A 20,484-nucleotide genomic window follows, 5' to 3' on the forward strand; every position below is an offset into this window, starting at 1 on the left:
ATTTTTGTTGTCTGTCCCTTTGAAATGGCTCGCTCACGTGGGAGCAAAGAATAGGGAGCAGTGCGCAACAAGTGCCGGCACCATGGAAACCACTATTTTCCCCCAAAAATATTCCTTTCTGTTCCTTTGAGGACCTGTCACTATGCAAAGCAAGCATCACACGACCCCGGGCGCAGCCGTGACAAAGCCGCTTTTCTGCCTTATCCTTGATTGATTAAAAAACTTTTGAGCAAAAACATGTTACAGGACAAAAAAAAGTGACACATAGAAGAAAAGGCAGAGGGCGAGGCCCAACCACGCAGTTTCCCTGGTAATATCAGAAAGAGCAGAAGAGCGGCAGGGGCTCGGGGGGCCAGGCCAAGCATGAAAATGGACTACAATAGCGATTAAGATGATTAGAGAAAGCAGAGATGTATAGGGAGCACTTCTTATGACATCCAACAGCAATCTGGAAATGTCTTAAAAAACTTTAACTATGTTTACAGTTGGTAAGGGAGCTGTTTTCTGGGATCTTAAAGGAAACACGCCATGAGCTAATAACCCTTGATTGCCTGCATGTCGTATATTTTTAGCCTCTGTTTTAGAAAACACCATTATTCCACTCTGGTATTGAACTTCCCATTAACCAGATGGACCTTGACATACTTGTTTGATTAGCTGTTTTACCATAACCACCCCGACTTTCTTATAATGCATGATCTCTGGCAAAGGGCTCCTGGTTTGTGTGTGTGTGTGTGTGTGTGTGTGTGTGTGTGTGTGTGTGTGTGTGTGTGTGTGTGTGTGTTTATGTATGTGTATATGAATGCACCCCTCTACTAATCCCTAGTCTAGAAGCCTGTATGATTATTAATGCTTTTTGCATTATGTTTCCTCCACACTGCTGTGCAAAACCACTCGTGTTACTCATGTATGAAAAGTGATCAATACGGCACAGAGCACAAATTCCAGCCGTCTTGTTGACCTAAGTGACAGGCCATTTAAAAGAAAGTGAGTCAGACCAAGCAGGCCAGATCTGCACCCAAGACAGGCTTAATCATTTATTCATCTCTAAAAACAAGTCAATACAAACAGTTCATTGTCAGGCCTGGCCTTCAGTTGCCCATTCACAGCATTTTCAACTCTCAGATAGATCATTACAGCCTGGGCTTTAAAAAAAGAAAAAGAAAAAGAAAAACAACAACAGCAGCCAAGAAAAGCTTTGACAAAAGCATTTTTTGAGAAGTAATCTTTCCTTCTGGATCTGGGATAAAACAAATCGAGGCACATGTTCTATGAGTGAAGGAAGAAGTGGCTCTCCACAACATGATCAGTATTCCACAGCTGGTCAACACGAGCTCAGAAAGGCCTAAGCAAATCCCTGACGGTGGAGGTGTCAGACACAAAATTACAAAAATCTGCTCCTTGACAGGGAGTCATTTATATTTTAGCTTCGTTCCATTATCTTAACGAATCCATCATCAGCCAATGCAATATTAACAGCAGAAAATCAACTCATTAGATCCAGGGGGATTTAATCAAGATTGCAATCATGTATGCGGTTCCAGGAGAGTTTGATTTTTTTTTTTTGGGTCCTTTCCACATAATTGGCGCATCTCAGATCTTAATAAATTATTCTCAGTCTCAGATTGATGCCTTTTTCTTCCCTCTCCTCTCAAGCCAGGCTCTTTCTGACTCCGACTATAATATTTACCATAAACATTATTATGTCATGGGCACACAGTTTAAAATGGCCTTTAGCTACCTCCGAGTGGTAATTGGCTTTTCTATTTCTCTCTCGTTTTCCTGTTAATTACAAAACGATATTGCCAAATGTCTCTCAAGAACGTTGGAAAAAAAGGTTTTGCCAGAGGTTGGGTTTGTGGTCTCTCTCAGCCTTTATTAGTTTTGAATTCATTTTTTATAATAAGAGTAATAAAGTCAATTTGACCAAGACCGACTCAATCAACATGACCAAAAAATGATTCCACTGATCAAAATGAGTAGCAGCAATATATTCAGTTGTTTCAATGCTGAAATTGTAATGGATATTGAACTGTTTCTTGACAAGTTACAAATGCAAAAAAAAGAAACAAATAAACAAGTAGAAAGAAAAGATTTTTCCTCTATTCAGGTTAATGCAAGTTTAGCCAGTATTATCAGCAGCATATGCTTATGGAAAATGATGTCAGCGAGAATTCAGATAATCCATCGTGCTTATAATGCGGCATAAAGGTGTTCCAGATACTCCACTAAAGTCTTCATTTAGGTGAATGTAAAAGATACATGATTATATATTAACAATTTAGCAAAAATACTGACTAACCATTTACTTAAACAAATAAGGCAAATCTCCACACATGAAAAACTTTTACATTTACATTTACGGCATTTAGCAGACAACCTTATCCAGAGAGACATATAAACAAAAAGGAACTCTGTAGGGAGGAATTATAACACTTTATTTGTGGTTCCTAATGACAGGTTTTTTTTTTTATTATTAAGTACGCTAACATTGAACAGTCCACTGAACTTCGAAGTCAGTTTATAATAAATTGACAATTCTTTTGAGAAACACTCCAAACACCAGGCACAATGCAGAGCCAAGTGAAACAGAGCCCTTCGACATGCCCAGGCCTGGCCTGTTGCCATGGCTATGCAAAGCCAACACACAAAGTGTATGACATTGGCAAAAAGCAAAGATGAGGGAAATAAGCACAAGTCCATATGTTTTGAAAAAATCACCAGGCAATTGTACATACAGGAAAAATGTACATTAGATGTATACAAACTTTGCGAAAACCATTTGTTCATGTGTTTTTCACATTTTTATGGCATTACCAAACTGGACCTGAAGATCGTAGCACAAATTAAAACAACAAGAATAACAATAATATACAATAACAATCATTTATTATTAATAATTGACATTAATCTTGAAACTAATATTATTACTAAAATAATAAAAAATGTGCAAAACTTTCTGATAATCCTCTCAGAATATTCCTCTCAGAATATTCCTCTCAGAATTCCCTGAGCACCAAAAGAAATCCCTGATGTGCTCTCTCTCTCTCTCTCTCTCTCTCTCTCTCTCTCTCTCTCTCTCTCTCGCCATAATGTTTCGTCTATGGTCCAGATTATCTCACAACATGTCTGACATGATCCAAAAATGTAAAAACTTGGAAAAAGACATTTAATCTGTGTATGGAACAAAGCCTTTTTGAATGGGGCCTACCATGACCTTGTCATTGGCAGTTAAACTTCCTGTGTATTTGGTGAAATAAAGCCCCTTGCTATCCCTCTCTCTCTCTTTATCTCTCTCTCTCCCTCCCTCCCTCTGAGTATATATCTCTCTCCCTGCGTGCCCCTGTGCATGTGGCCAGCCTCTGCCTGCAGAGAGCAGCATCAAAAGCTTGCCTAATCCCCGTGTCGCTCGGAGATGCCTAGCTCTAAATCCTGCTCCTTGGTAAACCAATCTCTGTGTTTTTTATCTCGATTTATTAGATTATCAGCCCTCGTCTCTCCGAGTGGATGTAACACAAACTAATCCTAATCGGAATAGACACGTATTAGGCCTGAACTGTGTCAGTACCCGCGGTTGTGAGTGAGAACAGATCAGCCACTCACACAGCCACTCAGTGCATGTGTGGGCTACGTTTCAACCCCCCCTACCACTACCCCTACCCCTACCCCAGATCCTTCATTAGTAAAATACTTTAAATATTAATTCATAAACACTGTAATCACTCACATAAAACCACAATCTGAAGTGCTTTACATTTTATAAATCTATTAAGATGTTATTTTTAGCCTCCTGGTCCAATCTAAAAAAGAAAAAAAAAAAACACTTATTTGAAGGACAATAAGAGCTGCATTATTAATAGGCATACATCTCATTAATTATTCAATTAATTAATCACTGGCGCCACTGTTCATTTATCAGGCTTTGCTCATTTAAATAAATTTGCAAAAAAAATTCTCCTGCCCAATAAGGAAGAATTTGCCTAATAAGTAATCACGTTTGAAAGCTTCATCCCTGTTGGCCTCAGTTAAAAATACGTTCCAAATCCGAACCACTTCTCCTGTATGTTGATCTGCAAAGAACTGAATGTTGCTAAACACTGGAGAGAAAAGGAAAGGAAGCTTGGATAAAAAAGGATGTCTAATTTCTTTAGAATTCCCATACACACATAATGCTGATGGTTAGGTGGTGGAAAGTTGGGTTGCTATAACAAAATACCAAAACTACATTTTCCATACAAAAGAGCAAAGTGCACATTTCTGGCAGTGATAGACTGGAATCAGTTCATTATCCATGATCCATGTGGTTTTCTCTTCACCAGCACCGCTGCCAGCTCTGATTACGCTACGAAAAGTGCTAGAAAACGTCCTAACTTTATTTTAAGCGATGCCATTCAGGAACCATTCAGATACACACACACACACACACACACACACACACACACACACACACACACACATATATATATATATATATATATATATATATATATATATATATATATATATATATATATATATATATATATATATATATATATATATATCACATTTTTGTTTTTTATAAAAAAAAAATTATTATTATTACTTTTATATACAGTATATATATATATATTATTTATCATTCACGTTTAGATTGTTTAGCTAATAACCCTAATCTTTGAATTGTTAAAGCAATAATTATGTCGCAACTAGGTCTAAAACTGAAAGAACCTTTCAGTCTGTGATATTTTAAAAAATGAGTTTCTGTTATCGCTGTACTGAAAACCAAGTAGAAGCTGTTTTGATAGCTGTTGTTTGCTTAATATAAACGTCTCTGGGGATTGTAAGGTTGTTATGGCACTTAAAGCAGATATGAGATGCCCCTGCCTGCACCCTTCACATCTCTCCTGTACAGCAACAGCAGTGTGTGTGTGTGTGTGTGTGTGTGTGTGTGTGTGTGTGTGTGTGTGTGTGTGTGTGTGTGTGTGAGAGAGAGAGAGAGAGAGAGAGAGAGAGAGAGAGAGAGAGAGAGAAAGAGAGAGAGAGAGCGAGAGAGGGGCTGGCATGAGGTAGGGACGGTGGCGGTGGCATGTGTAGCCACAGGCAGATACAAGGAGGTGAGCGTGACGTGACAGCAGCGTCTGCTCCCTGTACATCTTTGCCTGGCTCTAAAACTGAGAGTCCTGCTCTCCTGGACAGCACCTCGAGGGCCAGCCGTGTATGTTTACAAGCCAGTTATCACACCCTATACTCGGACATGATTTCAAGTGAGATTATTCATCCTCGGTAAGATCACATATCTGACACATCCATCCAGCTCTGGACTTAATCCTCAAGTTCTGTTCACTCATTAGTAAAACAGGCTGCATTAACCCTTCTCCTGATTTCTTTCTTTCTTTAATTGTACACACAAAGCGCCATCTTTTGAAATCTATACGATAATTTCCAGAAAATTATGTACCATCATTGAAGACAAGCTGAATGAGGGCTTTCTGATTTTTTTTTAAACTTCAACTCATAGGCACAGTTCATATCAAAATTATATTTCAACTTCAAGGTAGATGATTTAAAAATAAATACGCAGTTCTATCCCAGAAAAATTTTTTTTGTCTCATTCTACAATGCATTCTATCTGCTCTAATCTTCATGATTTTATCGTTGTTGTATGAGATGTTCATAGGAAAAAGCAATGGTTGCTTTGGCGCCTTGCAATACCAGGGTCCCCGGCTAGGGGGCCAACATCTTGAGCATCGTCCTGAGCTCTCCATGTTCTCTCCACAATTAAGTGAGTTTCCTCTTGGTTCTCCAGTTTCCTCCTACCTCCACAGCACAAGCAAATCGGCAGATCTATTACATTCTAATTTGCCCAAGATGTGTTCATGGTGCCCTACAATAAACCAGGGTTACATTCAGGGTTTATTTCCACCACAGGGTAATGCTTGACCAGGTGCTTAATAAAGTGCTTAATGAAGATGAATGAATGTACTTCCCTGATCAGATCAGATAAACCAAAAAAATTATAAATATGCACAAACATTAAAATAATGCTCTGACATTATATCAATAAAGGCATTGCCTAGTTTAAATGAATGAAAACTGTTTGCTTGGACACACAGGTATATGATGATTTCAAAGCAATGGACAGGACCAACTGTGGATTTTGATATCATTTTTTCTGGGGATTAGCGTCAGACGGTCCAGTGTGCAGCCGCTGTGAACTGGAGCTTCTCTTTCACTTAGCATGACTGAATGTTCTTGGCAAAGAATATTTATTTCCAAAACGAGACCTTATCAGCTGCGCGAGCAAATCCATATCCGTCCTGTCTGCCCTCTTCCAGCTTGCCTTCTTTTGTGTAAGTGGGAGATATTTCACTCGCCTATCGGTTTACCTTATACGTGCCGGTATAGGCAGGAAAGGTGCCCATGTAGGGTCACTGCCTCTCTCCAGCACAGTCCTCTGAATCAACAGTGACTCGTGCAGGGCCATTTGTCTCTGCCATACACTACTCTCTCTCTCTCTCTCTCTCTCTCTCTCTCTCTCTCCTCTCTCTCTCTCTCTCTCTCTCTCTCTTTCCCTCGCTCTTTATGGGAAATACAGTATGCTCTTCAAAGAGGAATGCAACTTTGCTGTATGGTTAAAAAAAGCGATAGTATACATGGCTCATTTAAAGCTGGAAAAGCAGAAATTCAGCTGTCGTTCAGTGCTCCATGACATCATTACCCCCCCTTAACAGTTTATGTTAAGACACACAGCACATGCTTGTTGTGTGAATGGCTGAATATAGAAGCTAAAGAGCCTGTGAAAAACTGAAATCCTCCAGCAAACAATGAATCGGCTCATGACAGAACGACACAATAGCAATCTTCTCATCTCCAGAGAGAAGCAGGGAGGCGAGCAGCTGTTTAAACGCGCCGTAGGTAGGCGGAGGTTAAACGGAGAGTCAATGGAGGCTGAAGAGACAGCAGGTCTACCGATGACAGAAAGAGTGGCCAGGGACTGTAGATCGGGACTTCTGCAAACCACATCAAACAGGCCATGGAGCGCAGCCAAGATGAACACACACCAACTGTTGCACAGAGTAAGCGAGTAAAGAGAGAGCGAGAGAGAGAGAGAGAGAGAGAGAGAGAGAGAGAGAGAGAGAGAGAGAGAGAGAGAGAAGAGAGAGAGGGAGGGAGAGGGAGAAAATCTGGCAGGAAGGGAGAACGAGGAAAAGGGAACGAGAGCCTAGAGCAGGAAGAGAGGAGGTCAGTAGTTATGGGAAACACAAACGGCCCATGCCTCACTGCTCCAATCATTCTGACACTGCAATCAATCCAGCAGCGGTAGCAGAAAACAGCACAGCCTCCAGCACACACTCCTATCACAGCCAGCCACTTGTTGAGACGAGCACCTGACTAATAGTGTCACTTCTATATTTGTATCCACTAATCTGTTCTCGAGCTTCTGAGCTTTTCCACTTTCTTGCAAATTTATCACTAGGGCCAAAAGGCCAGTGCCAGAGCCTAAGTGCCTCACCCTGTTAAATTAAACAGAGGCATTTCTGATAAAGCCACCAAATTCCTTATCTCCCTGCTCAAAAGATTTTTTTTTTTTAAAGGCAGAGTGTCACTTTTCCTGAAGAGGGGCCAGGATGCCATGTGCCACCTCCCACCCTCTCTTTGCTCCTTTTCAAGGAGAAAAATCATGATAAAAATAGAACAAAATTCAAGTCAGGCACATTACAAAAGAGAGCACTATCTCTGTAAGGCCAATGAACAAACACAATATACAAAACAAGCTCATACTGTAATAAACCTGCAGCTGTATGTAGGGGCGTTTTATTTATTTATTTATTTATTTATTTTATTTTTTTTTTTTTTAATAAATCAAAAGTAACCAAAAAATTGTAAAATAAAAGATTTTGTTATTCTATAAAAAGTATAATATAATTTTACAAATATTGAAAATGTAAACAGAATGGTCTATGTGTATATACTTCTTTGATTACTGCATTTTTTAAACTATCCTTACTATAATACTATAATAGTTGATTAGGTATTAAGCATTATTAAATATTTTGCAATGCAAAAAAGCTCTTCGTCTATAAAAAAATAAAAAATAAAAATGCTACTAAAGTTGAATATATGTACACATACCTTTCTTTTTGTTTTATTTTGCTATATTTTTCAATTTGTTTATAAGATGTCTCAGTTCTTTCCAAAAATATATGAAATATATGCCCTCAACTCTAACCAAGTATGCTACGTTAACTTTAAGTTCCTTTTAACACCAATTTAAGCTGTGATCATTCACTAGTAAAATTAGCTAGCTACGTATCTTTGTGATTTAGCTACACAAATTAGCAAGCTAGATATGTTTTGTAATATAGTCACTAATGTAAATTACCAATCACCTAGCTACCCCAACTCTGTAAATAAGCTAATTACAGCCTGTTAGGTTTTATTGCTAACATTCATTCAGGCTTGTTGATTATTAGCTAAACAGCTAGTTAAAGTCTGTCAGAGTTAGCATAATAGTTTTCACAGCTGGGCTAAGTTAAGTGTTAAGCAGAATTCTTCAATTAAATATATTAACTTATTTTCTAAATACTTGAGTATACTTTTTTTGGCCTTCATGTCAAAATTTTGAGAAAGTATCTATGGTTTAACTTAAGATTTTTGGAAACAGTTAAAATTCAATGAAGAAAAATGGGAAATGTTTCATTCTAATAACAAAAATTATGGAAACTATAATAAAAAAATCCAGCAGAAATCTTGAAAAACCATATATATGCAGTTTAGAATGTTTGCATGATGGAATTTTGTTTTTAAAAGAGCTTTTAAAATGATGAAAAGCATTCATTATAGTCTTCCAGGAACGAAAAAAACCCACTTGTACGTTTTGGAATGTTGTTTTGAAAAGTTTGGACAGACACACGAAGCACTGAGAATGGCAGAAAAAGAATTTGAGTGAAATCTCAGTTCATAGCGTAAGAAACTCCTCCAAAACACACAATGACTCATGAATGCCTTGTCGTGATAGACATGATTCGATTCAAAACTCTTGCACTACTCAAGGCTGTGCATGTTTTAAGTCTGTTTTGACACCCATGCTTGTATCCGTAGGTGATATAATGGCGGTGTTGCGCAGGCCTGAGATGAAGGTCACACTGTTCCTCCTGCAGACCCGCACTAACGCCAGCTTGTCAATAAATTTCTCATTCACTTCCTTTCTGGTGGAGCTCCATTACCTAATATGGAACCACCGGCATTCTGGGTTATTTTGGGTATGTGATAATGTGGCGGTGTGTCTGTTTGTGAGTGTGTGTCTCTCTCTAGCAGGAGTGCTACATATTTGTCAACAAGTACATGACAGCACAGAGTAAAAAAAAGGCTGTTACTGAAGTAAGTCAGTGGTTTTAATGGACAGGAGCAACAGGAATACAGCACTGTAACTTACTTATTACCACACTAATATCAGCCAAAAATACACAAAATGCAGTGATATATATATATTTTTTTATGATAATTTTTTCTAACTTTTTCAAAAAGTTTCTAATCTGCTTTTTGATACAATGTGACTTCCTCCTTCCGGCCATTCTATTGTTTTTCCTCCCTTTTTTTTTTTTTTTGAAGAAATAATTGAGGTCGAAACTTACTGTTCCTTTTTAGAAGGTCAAAAAACATATCAGGACAAAAAAAGAACTCTGGATCAAAGGTAAACTTGTCATGTAAGGCCACTCCGCCTTTCTGTTACTGCGGAAAAAAAAAATAGGAGAAGGAAAAAATAAATATAAAAAAATTCCCTTTAGATAACACAAAGGTGCTCGGTTTATCTGAGGTGAAGGAGGGGAAAAATCCACACGGTTGCAGACGACACATCAATATCCACCATAATAACGTGTTTAGTCTCGGTCTCTGGGGTTTATTTATCAGGGGCAGCATCTACGCCGAAGGACTCCTTGATTATTTAGACAAGACGCTAGAGGATTTCCAGGGCCAGAGGAGTGAGATCTCTAGTGCGCGCCTTGAAACAGGCAGTTTGCTTAATGCTTGACCTTTCACCTCTCAAGGGTAATAATGCCTCTGGATCTCTCCTCACACACAGACACACAGACACACACACCCACACAAACACACACATTCGCACAGTCACACATGTCTTCAGAGGACATGAACTGTAGCATGTAGGTTAAAACCACACATCTGAATTCTCTATCAGTCCCCCAACCCCCTCAAACACGCAAGTTATTTCTTTTATTTTTTTGCTCCAGCTATCAGAAGAAACACGGACAAATGCAGAGTGAGCCTGTCCCTGACCCTTCCTGAGTAATGTTATTTTCCATTCCGGCATGAGATTTTGAAGAGGAAGCGGACGCTTCTCAGATTCAGACTGCCCTCCGGTGAAGATTTCCACTTTATTTTGTGTTGCAGTTTTTTGGTCCTTATTTCAGCTGTTTAATACAAACCTCTATAGGAGATAACAATGCAAACCCAAAAGTCCCAAAAGAATGAGCTTGGCCAGCAGCAAAAGCAATCGGAACACGTATAAATGAAATCTCGGTTATCCAGCTGTCTCCCTTAAATCACTTACAACCTTAGTGACAAGTGGCTGTGAGCCAGGATACAGGCTACTGTGCTTAAGAGGAAAAAACTTAAACAGCTGTCTATTGAAAAATTTTATCCTGAAACGCCTCTGGTGCAGAAGTGTTTGTCTTGTGTGCATGTGCATGTGCATGTGTGTATGTAAGTGTGTGTGTGTGTGTGTGTGTGTGTGTGTGTGTGTGTGTGTGTGTGTGTGTGTGTGTGTGTGTGCGTGCGTGTGCCGTGATATCAGCCTTACACTTTTCCTGTTAGGGCCATGAGCTGCGCTGTGCATTCCACATTCAGAGCAAGGCCACAGACACAGAGAGAAGTTTTGAGTCTTAAAAAAAATTCTCTACAATCACAAAGATCATCGAAAGGAGTACAGCAACTCCAGAGCTCTTCGTTCACTCCTTCACATTTTTGCAGCACTGATCACAAGATAGAAACAAAGCCTGTAAATACAAAGAACAAAATTTAAAAATTATGTTCCGAACGCTGCGAATCTGGCGCCTGCCAGAGAGATTACTTTTACAGCACAGGAAAGCATGCAGCACTTTCTACGAATCGTTCTTTAACACTTCCCTTCGGAAAAGCGGCGGGCTCGAGCGGAGACCCCGAGCCACAGATCCGGTGCTGACGAGCGAATAAATTATTGCCGCTGTTTATGTGCACGCGCTGCCAGATTTGAGCTCAGCTGCTAAACTTGGTGGCATTTCACAGTTTCGGAGATCGATTGAGCTTAGTAGGGCTGGTAATTATAGTCAATCTGTTTAAACATGTGCCTCCTGATATTAGAAGCCACACACGTTTTTTTTAAACAATTTATGATACTGTAATTCTGAATTTAAAAGCCTTTAATGAGATATTTAAGATCAGAATAAAGATATTTAAGCTTTTGGATTCCATATCCATTACAATAGTCATTGGATAAATTTTCACAGGGATTTTTGGGAATTTTAATAAATTATGTGCTTTACTCTGCTTAGCTTATTTTCTTTTTTTTTTTTTTCCATACTCATGTCCTTCTATGATTATACTGTATCTACAGCATTTTAAAGAAAGATTATCCCAAAACTGGGATAAATCGAGGTTGTGTTTTTCCAGTTCTCATCCGTGTACTGTGTACATACGTGAGCTTATGTCCACTATAGACTCATATATCTGTTCTTGGCTGAAAGGAGTAGAAACCAACATGGTGTTCTTCTGCTGAAGCCCATCCGCTTTAAGGTCTGAAGTGTTCTGAGATGCACGTTGGTTCTTGAAAGTAATAATCTGATATTTCCTTTCATCTTGAACCAGTGTTTTTGCTTTGAGCTCTCTCATCAACAAAGCATTTCACAGCATTCTGTGTTAACTCCAGAACCTGATCTGTGTCTAAATTCAAACTTATCATAAAAATTAAGCTTTGACCTATATCTGCATGATTCTATTACTGGCTGACTGCATGAGTCAATATCTATCAATCGCTCTCTCTCTCTCTCTCTCTCTCTCTCTCTCTCTCTCTCTCTCTCTCTCTCTCTCTATATATATATATATATATATATATATATATATATATATATATATATATATATATATATATATAGAGAGAGAGAGAGAGAGAGAGAGAGAGAGAGAGAGAGAGAGAGAGCGATGTATATATATATATATATATATATATATATACACACACACACAGTACAGACCAAAAGTTTATATATATTATATATACAGTACAGACCAAAAGTTTGGACACACCTGCTCATTCAAAGAGTTTTCTTTATTTTCATTACTATGAAAATTGTAGAGTCACACTAAAGGCATCAAAACTATGAATTAACACATGTGGAATTATATACATAACAAAAACGTGTGAAACAACTGAAAATATGTCATATTGTAGGTTCTTCAAAGTAGCCACCTTTTGCTTAGATTACTGCTTTGCACACTCTTGGCATTCTCTTGATGCCTACTTTGAAGAACCTACAATATGACATATTTTCAGTTTACTTTTTTGTTATGTATATAATTTCACGTGTTAATTCATAGTTTTGATGCCTTTAGTGTGACTCTACAATTTTCATAGTAATGAAAATAAAGAAAACTCTTTGAATGAGCAGGTGTGTCCAAACTTTTGGTCTGTACTGTATATATAATATATATAAACTTTTGGTCTGTACTGTGTGTGTGTGTGTATATATATATATATATATATATATATATATATATATATATATATATATATATATATATATATATATATATATATATATATACAGTGAGGATGAATAAGTATTTGAACACCCTGCTATTTTGCAAGTTCTCCCACTTAGAAATCATGGAGGGGTCTAAAATTGTCATCGTAGGTGCATGTCCACTGTGAAAGACAAAATCTAAAAAAAAAAATCCAGAAATCACAATGTATGATTTTTTAACTATTTATTTGTATGATACAGCTGCAAATAAGTATTTGAACACCCGAGAAAGTCAATGTTAATATTTGGTACAGTAGCCTTTGTTTGCAATTACAGAGGGCAAACGTTTCCTGTAGTTTTTCACCAGGTTTGCACACACTGCAGGAGGGATTTTGGCCCACTCCTCCACACAGATCTTCTCTAGATCAGTCAGGTTTCTGGCCTGTCGCTGAGAAACACGGAGTGTGAGCTCCCTCCAAAGATTCTCTATTAGGTTTAGGTCTGGAAACTGGCTAGGCCACGCCAGAACCTTGATATGCTTCTTACAGAGCCACTCCTTGGTTATCCTGGCTGTGTGCGTCGGGTCATTGTCATGTTGGAAGACCCAGCCTCGACCCATCTTCAATGCTCTAACTGAGGGAAGGAGGTTGTTCCCCAAAATCTCGCAATACATGGCCCCAGTCATCCTCTCCTTAATACAGTGCAGTTGCCCTGTCCCATGTGCAGAACAACACCCCCAAAGCATGATGCTACCACCCCCATTTTGGACTCATCTGACCACATTAATTTCTCCCATGACTCCTCTGGATCATCCAAATGGTCATTTGGCAAACTTAAGACGTGCCTGGACATGTGCTGGTTTAAGCAGGGGAACCTTCCGTGCCATGCATGATTTCAAACCATGACGTCTTAGTGTATTACCAACAGTAACCTTGAAAACGGTGGTCCCAGCTCTTTTCAGGTCATTGACCATCTCCTCCCGTGTAGTTCTGGGCTGATTTCTCACCTTCCTTAGGATCATTAAGACCCCACAAGGTGAGATCTTGCATGGAGCCCCAGTCCGAAGGAGATTGACAGTCATGTTTAGCTTCTTCCATTTTCTAATGATTGCTCCAACAGTGGACCTTTTTTCACCAAGCTGCTTGGCAATTTCCCCGTGGCCCTTTCCAGCCTTGTGGAGGTGTACAATTTTGTCTCTAGTGTCTTCGGACAGCTCTTTGGTCTTGGCCATGTTAGTAGTTGGATTCTTACTGATTGTATGGGGTGGACAGGTGTCTTTATGCAGCTAACGACCTCAAACAGGTGCATCCAATTTAGGATAATAAATGTAGTGGAGGTGGACATTTTAAAGGCAGACTAACAGGTCTTTGAGGGTCAGAATTCCAGCTGATAGACAGGTGTTCAAATACTTATTTGCAGCTGTATCATACAAATAAATAGTTAAAAAATCATATATTGTGATTTCTGGATTTTTTTTTTTTTAGATTATGTCTCTCACAGTGGACATGCACCTACAATGACAATTTCAGACCCCTCCATGATTTCTAAGTGGGAGAACTTGCAAAATAGCAGGGTGTTCAAATACTTATTTTCCTCACTGTATATATATATATATATATATATATATATATATATATATATATATATATATATATATATATATATATATATATATACATACACACACACACACACACACACATGATAGATAGATAGATAGATAGATAGATAGATAGATAGATAGATAGATAGATAGATAGATAGATAGATAGATAGATAGATAGATAGATAGATAGATAGATAGATAATCTAATTTATAGTGATCAATCCTGATAGTGTGGGTAAAATAAAACTGCTCCCATGCATGCCTGAAGCTCCACCCAGAACAGTAGTACAGTTTAGTCTGTATTTATTTAACACTGCCCATCCATTCAGCCAACACACACCATACACACAGACACACACAGACACACACACACACACACACACACACACACACAGACACTACACACATGCACATGCATTGCCAGAGGCAGAGCAGCAGAAGAGCAGTGCTCACACTCACCCGGTAATAAATCCCCAGACAGACGGACGTCCAGGCAGGCAGACGGGGCTGCTTTCTGAAAGGCCTCCAATCAGGCAGCAGATAAATTGTGTTTTGTGCAGGCTGCATTGTCTCTGTGTCTGTGTTCTGCTAATCTAATGTGTTCAACATGGTTTGGTCACCTTGACTTTGGTTGCCATAGAGCCCAACACAAACACATCCCCACCCAGAAATATACCAAATAAGGCCAAGGGGGAAAAAAATCTCATAATCAAGACGGCTGAGACGGCAGGCTAGAAAATGCCTGGAAAATAGGAAGTGTGTACTACACTGTGTGTTTGTGTGTGTGTGTGTGTGTGTGTGTGTGTGTGTGTGTGTGTGTGTGTGTGTGTGTGAGAGAGAGTTTGTGTGGTTGTGTGTGTATGTGGCTTAGACAGAACGTTAGTGCCTAGGCTATGAAGACTAATTATGATGGGATAATAAACACATTAAACCCCAATCTTTGGTGCACAAATGTTTATGCATTCACAATTATCATTCATTTTTAATCAACAAAAGATAAATTTGAGCCATTTTATGACAGAAGCCCTTTCAGCTCTATCAGGGGCAATTTTGTTTGTTCCCGATATGACCTTTAAACACTTCACGGAAACACAGAGGAATCAGCGGCGGCGCAGGCAAGCCGTCCTGTCTGGCTGCCGACCCCAGCAGATGCGAGTTCTGAGGAGTTCAAAAGAATTCGGCATGGGGGCAAGTCCATTTACATAATCCTTCAGATATATTCCCCTGCAACCTAATCAAATTATTCACAAGTCTAGCCCCTAACCATGTAGACCCCTCGATACACAGCCCTTCCATTACCGTCCTCCCCCTGCCTTAATCATATCGAACCGCAGCGATGTCGATTTTTCCCTTCAGAATGACAGCAAACAAAGCGCGGCTACGTCTGACGCACAAAGATCCCGACGCATTCGACTCCCTCCAGGTCTGTACTGGCTTGCCATCTCGAATTAGTCCTCGCTCGTATTTGCTTTTCATCTGACAGACACATTTATAAGGAGAACATTAGCTCGTGTAGAAGTACAGTACAGCGGGGGGGAGAAAAATAATCTAACAGCAGTGCAAATAGATCGTGTAGCATTTCATTATAAAGTCATAAATCTTCCCAATTCCGTGAGTCTATACAGTGTTTCTGATTACATATAAGACGTTATTCAGTCAGACAGCCTGTAGCCAAAGTACTGATATAACCTGAAATGATCCTGGCTTTTACTCCAACATTAGTCGTATACATTTCCACGCAGAGACAGATTAATGCAAACATTATCTCAAAAGCATATTTAATCACTATTGAACTAAAGTGCGTGAGAAATGTCTTTTTTAGTGCTTTGCTTTTTTTATTGTTTTAACTCACAAATCCGATTTGCTCAGAAACTGGATTTTTTACGTTTCTTTTTCTTTTTTCTGGATGGGGCACATTAACAAAGCACCTCCACCACATCCAGCACTCGATGTGTTAACATGTCAAGCTCCATCCACAGCGCGGTCAATTTTCAATGACTTCTTTTTTTTTTTCTCCCCACGTCGAAATAAACTATTTTATGTCTCCAAATATGCAGATCATTTTGCTTAATGAAAGATGCCTGACGTCTCCGATCCAATTAATATGCAAATGCAAGCGAGGATTTATTTGTGACATTCTGTATGGGTGAGAGAAAACAAAAAGGCCTCTTAACAGCAACACTAATTGCTGTGACTGATTGTCACATATCATCATTCACTCCGAATCTCCTAAATACCACATTTCAGATAAAATTCTCCCCTTGCCACTTTGCGTGGATTTATTTTACAAAGCCGTAATATATATCAAAGTCCCAGATGCAGTACACAGACGTTTCCTAGCAATGCTCTTGCTTGGTCTGTGGTGGCGTCAATAAAAATACCTCCTACTCAGAATGAAGGAAATAAAATGTACTTGTTTTTTTTTTTTTTTTTTTTTTTTTTACGATAGCAAGATTGCTTTCCTCTCCACCCTTTTTTCATTTGCTTTTATAATTAACATTCATATTTGCTTTAAAATACATCTAATATCCACTAAACAACATGCAATGGTCTTCATTTTCATTGATATTGTGCTATATTAAAATGTTTTAATAATGTAATCAATTTAAGCATAATGAAACTAATTCTATATGCAGTATAAATAAAAAAAATACTTTTCTATTTATAGTTAGTTTGTATATACAACCTGGATCTGAAATAGTTTAGATGATTTAGACGATTTATCCAGAAATAAACCCAATGGTGAAATGTAATGTAAAGCAAATCAAGCAAGTCAATGAGTCTGCAATACAGTAATTCATCTATACTGCTATGAACATTCACCTAAAGCTCACATGCTGACAGAATGGTAATGCCACTGTTATTAACAATATACTGTACATTAATAAAAACAGCCTTTCATAGAACATAATTGGTCACAACCATAGATGGCAGCTTAATAAAACAACCCTTGATTTTGATCGATCAGAAAGTGTAGTTCTGGGTTGCGAATTTTTACACTAATACACTATTTCTAATATAGTATTAACTCGCTTTAAATAACGTGTATCGTCACTGATGGTGAACGTTTCTATAAAGAGATTGTTCATTAAAATCTTTTACAGGAGTGCCCTGTCAGCACTTTCTAACCATTAAAAGTAAAGCATTGACAAGTCTTCAGGCCTGTAAGAGGACGTCTGTTTATAACCTGTTACAATGTTATTAATACCAAAAAGTAAACTGTTTTCACATACGTTCCACAACTTTTAATGTAATCGTAACTGGATGAAGAATTTGTTGCTCTTTAATTGTTCAAAAAATCATTGCCGCCATTTTTGTGGTAAAAGGGATATAAAAACATGCTATTTCTGGAACATAATCAACATCAGGGTAGTAACAGGCAGTCTGTTTTACATCAGGCCACAATATACCACTCAGTAATTGATTATTTAACGCTACAATAACACATCCCATATTGGACAGTTGTCTTTCTCTGCTGCTAAAAAAGCTAAAATGTGTCTCTGAACAACTAAACTGGGTTGTTGCAAACCTAAATCTTGCATACATACGCTGCCGTATATGGACAAATGTTGGTGAACACCTGAACATATGGGTTTTTTAATATCCTACTCGACATTTAATCCCTATTTGTGGTTAATATAAGCTTCACTCTTCTGAGAATCCACTGGAGCTTTAGTACAGTTGGCTATTGATTTAGGGTCCGGAGACCTGGGGTGGTGTCAGCTTTAGCAGGCCAATCAAGATGTACCACTCCAACCTGGCTTTGTGCACAGGGGCATTGTCAGGCTGGAAAAGTTTTAGGTCTCCTAGTTCAAGTGAAGGGTAAAATTACCACATCCAAAGAGATTTAATACAATTGCATGTCTCCAACTTTTTGGTAACAGTTTGGGAATTAACCACATATGGCTGAAACAAGGAGATGTCTCTTATACGTTTGTCCATATATTGTACTTATTCTTTCTTTAGATAAAGTATGCATTTCAGTGAACAGACTCTTCAGGAGGTTGCAGTTGTTTTTTTGTTTCTCAAAGCTTTAAACAATTTATTTAAAGATGTACTGTACTACTGCACATTATTGCAAACCAATCCAATCAGGAATAACGTTATCCTGGTCAGTCAGGGTGTATCCTGGGAATCCCAACTTTCCAACAGAGATTAACTAATAAAGCCTTGCCATCTTTTTTATTTTACCAGCTCAGGGACAGAGAGCCTTAATGAGGCCTGATGGAGGTCTCTGTGATTGTTTGAGTGTGCATGGGTGTGTTTGTGTGTGTGTGTGTGTGTGTGTGTGTGTGTGTGTGTGTGTGTGTGTGTGTGTGTGTGTGTGTGTGTGTGTGTGTTTGTCAGAGCACTGTTTGTTGGTCTACAAGCTCTCCCGGTACGGCTGCGGTAATCACTCAGCTCCTCTCCTCAGAGCAGCCGCCGGTGCATCACTGCTGCCTGCTTAGCAGTCAGAGGCTGCCGCAGATTGTAAACAGATCTCCGATGAATTGCGGGTTTAGCGGTTTTGCGTGTCTCCAAACAAGGTGCTCCTGATAACACCGCTCTGTCTCGCTGACAAGGCCTGACAAAAATCAGCCACTTTGCTGAAAGCATGCGATTCGAGGGTTGTCACTCAGCATGACTGACAGCTCTAATCCCCCACCGGAGCAAATAATACGAAAAAACTAATGCTAGCCAAATACAATGTCTATTTTTAAAGATTTTTTTTAAATTGATGATTTATTTTTTTTTTTTACCAATTTTACTACCATAAAGACATGATGTATGGAGTGATGAAGTGCTTCATGAATGTATGGAGTAGATGAATGAGATTTATACAACAGCTTTACACAGTTATTAAGTGCCAATGATTTCTCCATGATTGTAAATAATCGTAAGTGGTGGGTTTGTCTAACACAGGATTGCTGGTTCAAATCTCAACAGTGCACTCTGGGAATTAGAATAAGTACAGGACGGCTGCATGTAACAGGGGCAGCTAAGTGAGGCATTAAACCCCACAAACCTGGAAGGGTTTATAACTTCTCTTTTAACAGAGAGAAGGTTTTTTTGTGTGTGTTATATCTTTTAATTATCCTAAATTAAAGTGATTTGTTAATCTGAAAGAACACTGTAGTTCATTGTTGACTTCTTATCTATTTCTAGTTACATTTAATGTCAATTTTATGGAACATGTTTCTGTTCTATTCTGTTCTAATGTTATTACAGCCATGAGCATATATATGCACATATATATATATATATATATATATATATATATATATATATATATATATATATATATATATATATATATATATATATATATATATATATATACAGTGAGGAAAATAAGTATTTGAACACCCTGCTATTTTGCAAGTTCTCCCACTTGGAAATCATGAAGGGGTCTGAAATTGTCATCGTAGGTGCATGTCCACTGTGAGAGACATAATCTAAAAAAAAAATCCAGAAATCACAATGTATGATTTTTTAACTATTTATTTGTATGATACAGCTGCAAATAAGTATTTGAACACCTGAGAAAGTCAATGTTAATATTTGGTACAGTAGCCTTTGTTTGCAATTACAGAGGTCAAACGTTTCCTGTAGTTTTTCACCAGGTTTGCACACACTGCAGGAGGGATTTTGGCCCACTTCTCCACACAGATCTTCTCTAGATCAGTCAGGTTTCTGACCTGTCGCTGAGAAACACAGAGTGTGAGCTCCCTCCAAAGATTCTCTATTGGGTTTAGGTCTGGAGACTGGCTAGGCCATGCCAGAACCTTGATATGCTTCTTACAGAGCCACTCCTTGGTTATCCTGGCTGTATGCTTCAGGTCATTGTCATGTTGGAAGACCCAGCCTCGACCCATCTTCAATGCTCTAACTGAGGGAAGGAGGTTGTTCCCCAAAATCTCACAATACATGGCCCCGGTCATCCTCTCCTTAATACAGTGCAGTCGCCCTGTCCCATGTGCAGAAAAACACCCCCAAAGCATGATGCTACCACCCGCATGCTTCACAGTAGGGATGGTGTTCTTGGGATGGTACTCATTATTCTTCTTCCTCCTAACACGTTTAGTGGAATTATGACCCAAAAGTTCTATTTTGGTCTCATCTGACCTGACCACATGACTTTCTCCCATGACTCCTCTGGATCATCCAAATGGTCATTGG

General features: G+C 38.6%; 1 protein-coding gene across 4 annotated transcripts in view; it reads right to left on the reverse strand.

Moving 5' to 3' along the window:
• casz1 (castor zinc finger 1) overlaps nucleotides 1-20,484 on the reverse strand; it is a 203,129-nt gene that overhangs the window by 106,825 nt on the left and 75,820 nt on the right. Inside the window, exon 1 of one of the 4 annotated variants that reach the window (XM_083569697.1) lies at nucleotides 14,785-14,803. The exons of the other annotated variants lie outside the window; for them this stretch is intronic. The gene's annotated coding sequence lies outside the window, so the exon portion shown is untranslated. Of the gene's footprint in view, nucleotides 1-14,784; nucleotides 14,804-20,484 lie in introns of those variants that run through there. 4 annotated transcript variants of the gene reach the window in all.

Source organism: Silurus aristotelis (assembly GCF_946808225.1).
Source record: "Silurus aristotelis genome assembly, chromosome: 19".
NCBI classification, from domain to species: domain Eukaryota; kingdom Metazoa; phylum Chordata; class Actinopteri; order Siluriformes; family Siluridae; genus Silurus; species Silurus aristotelis.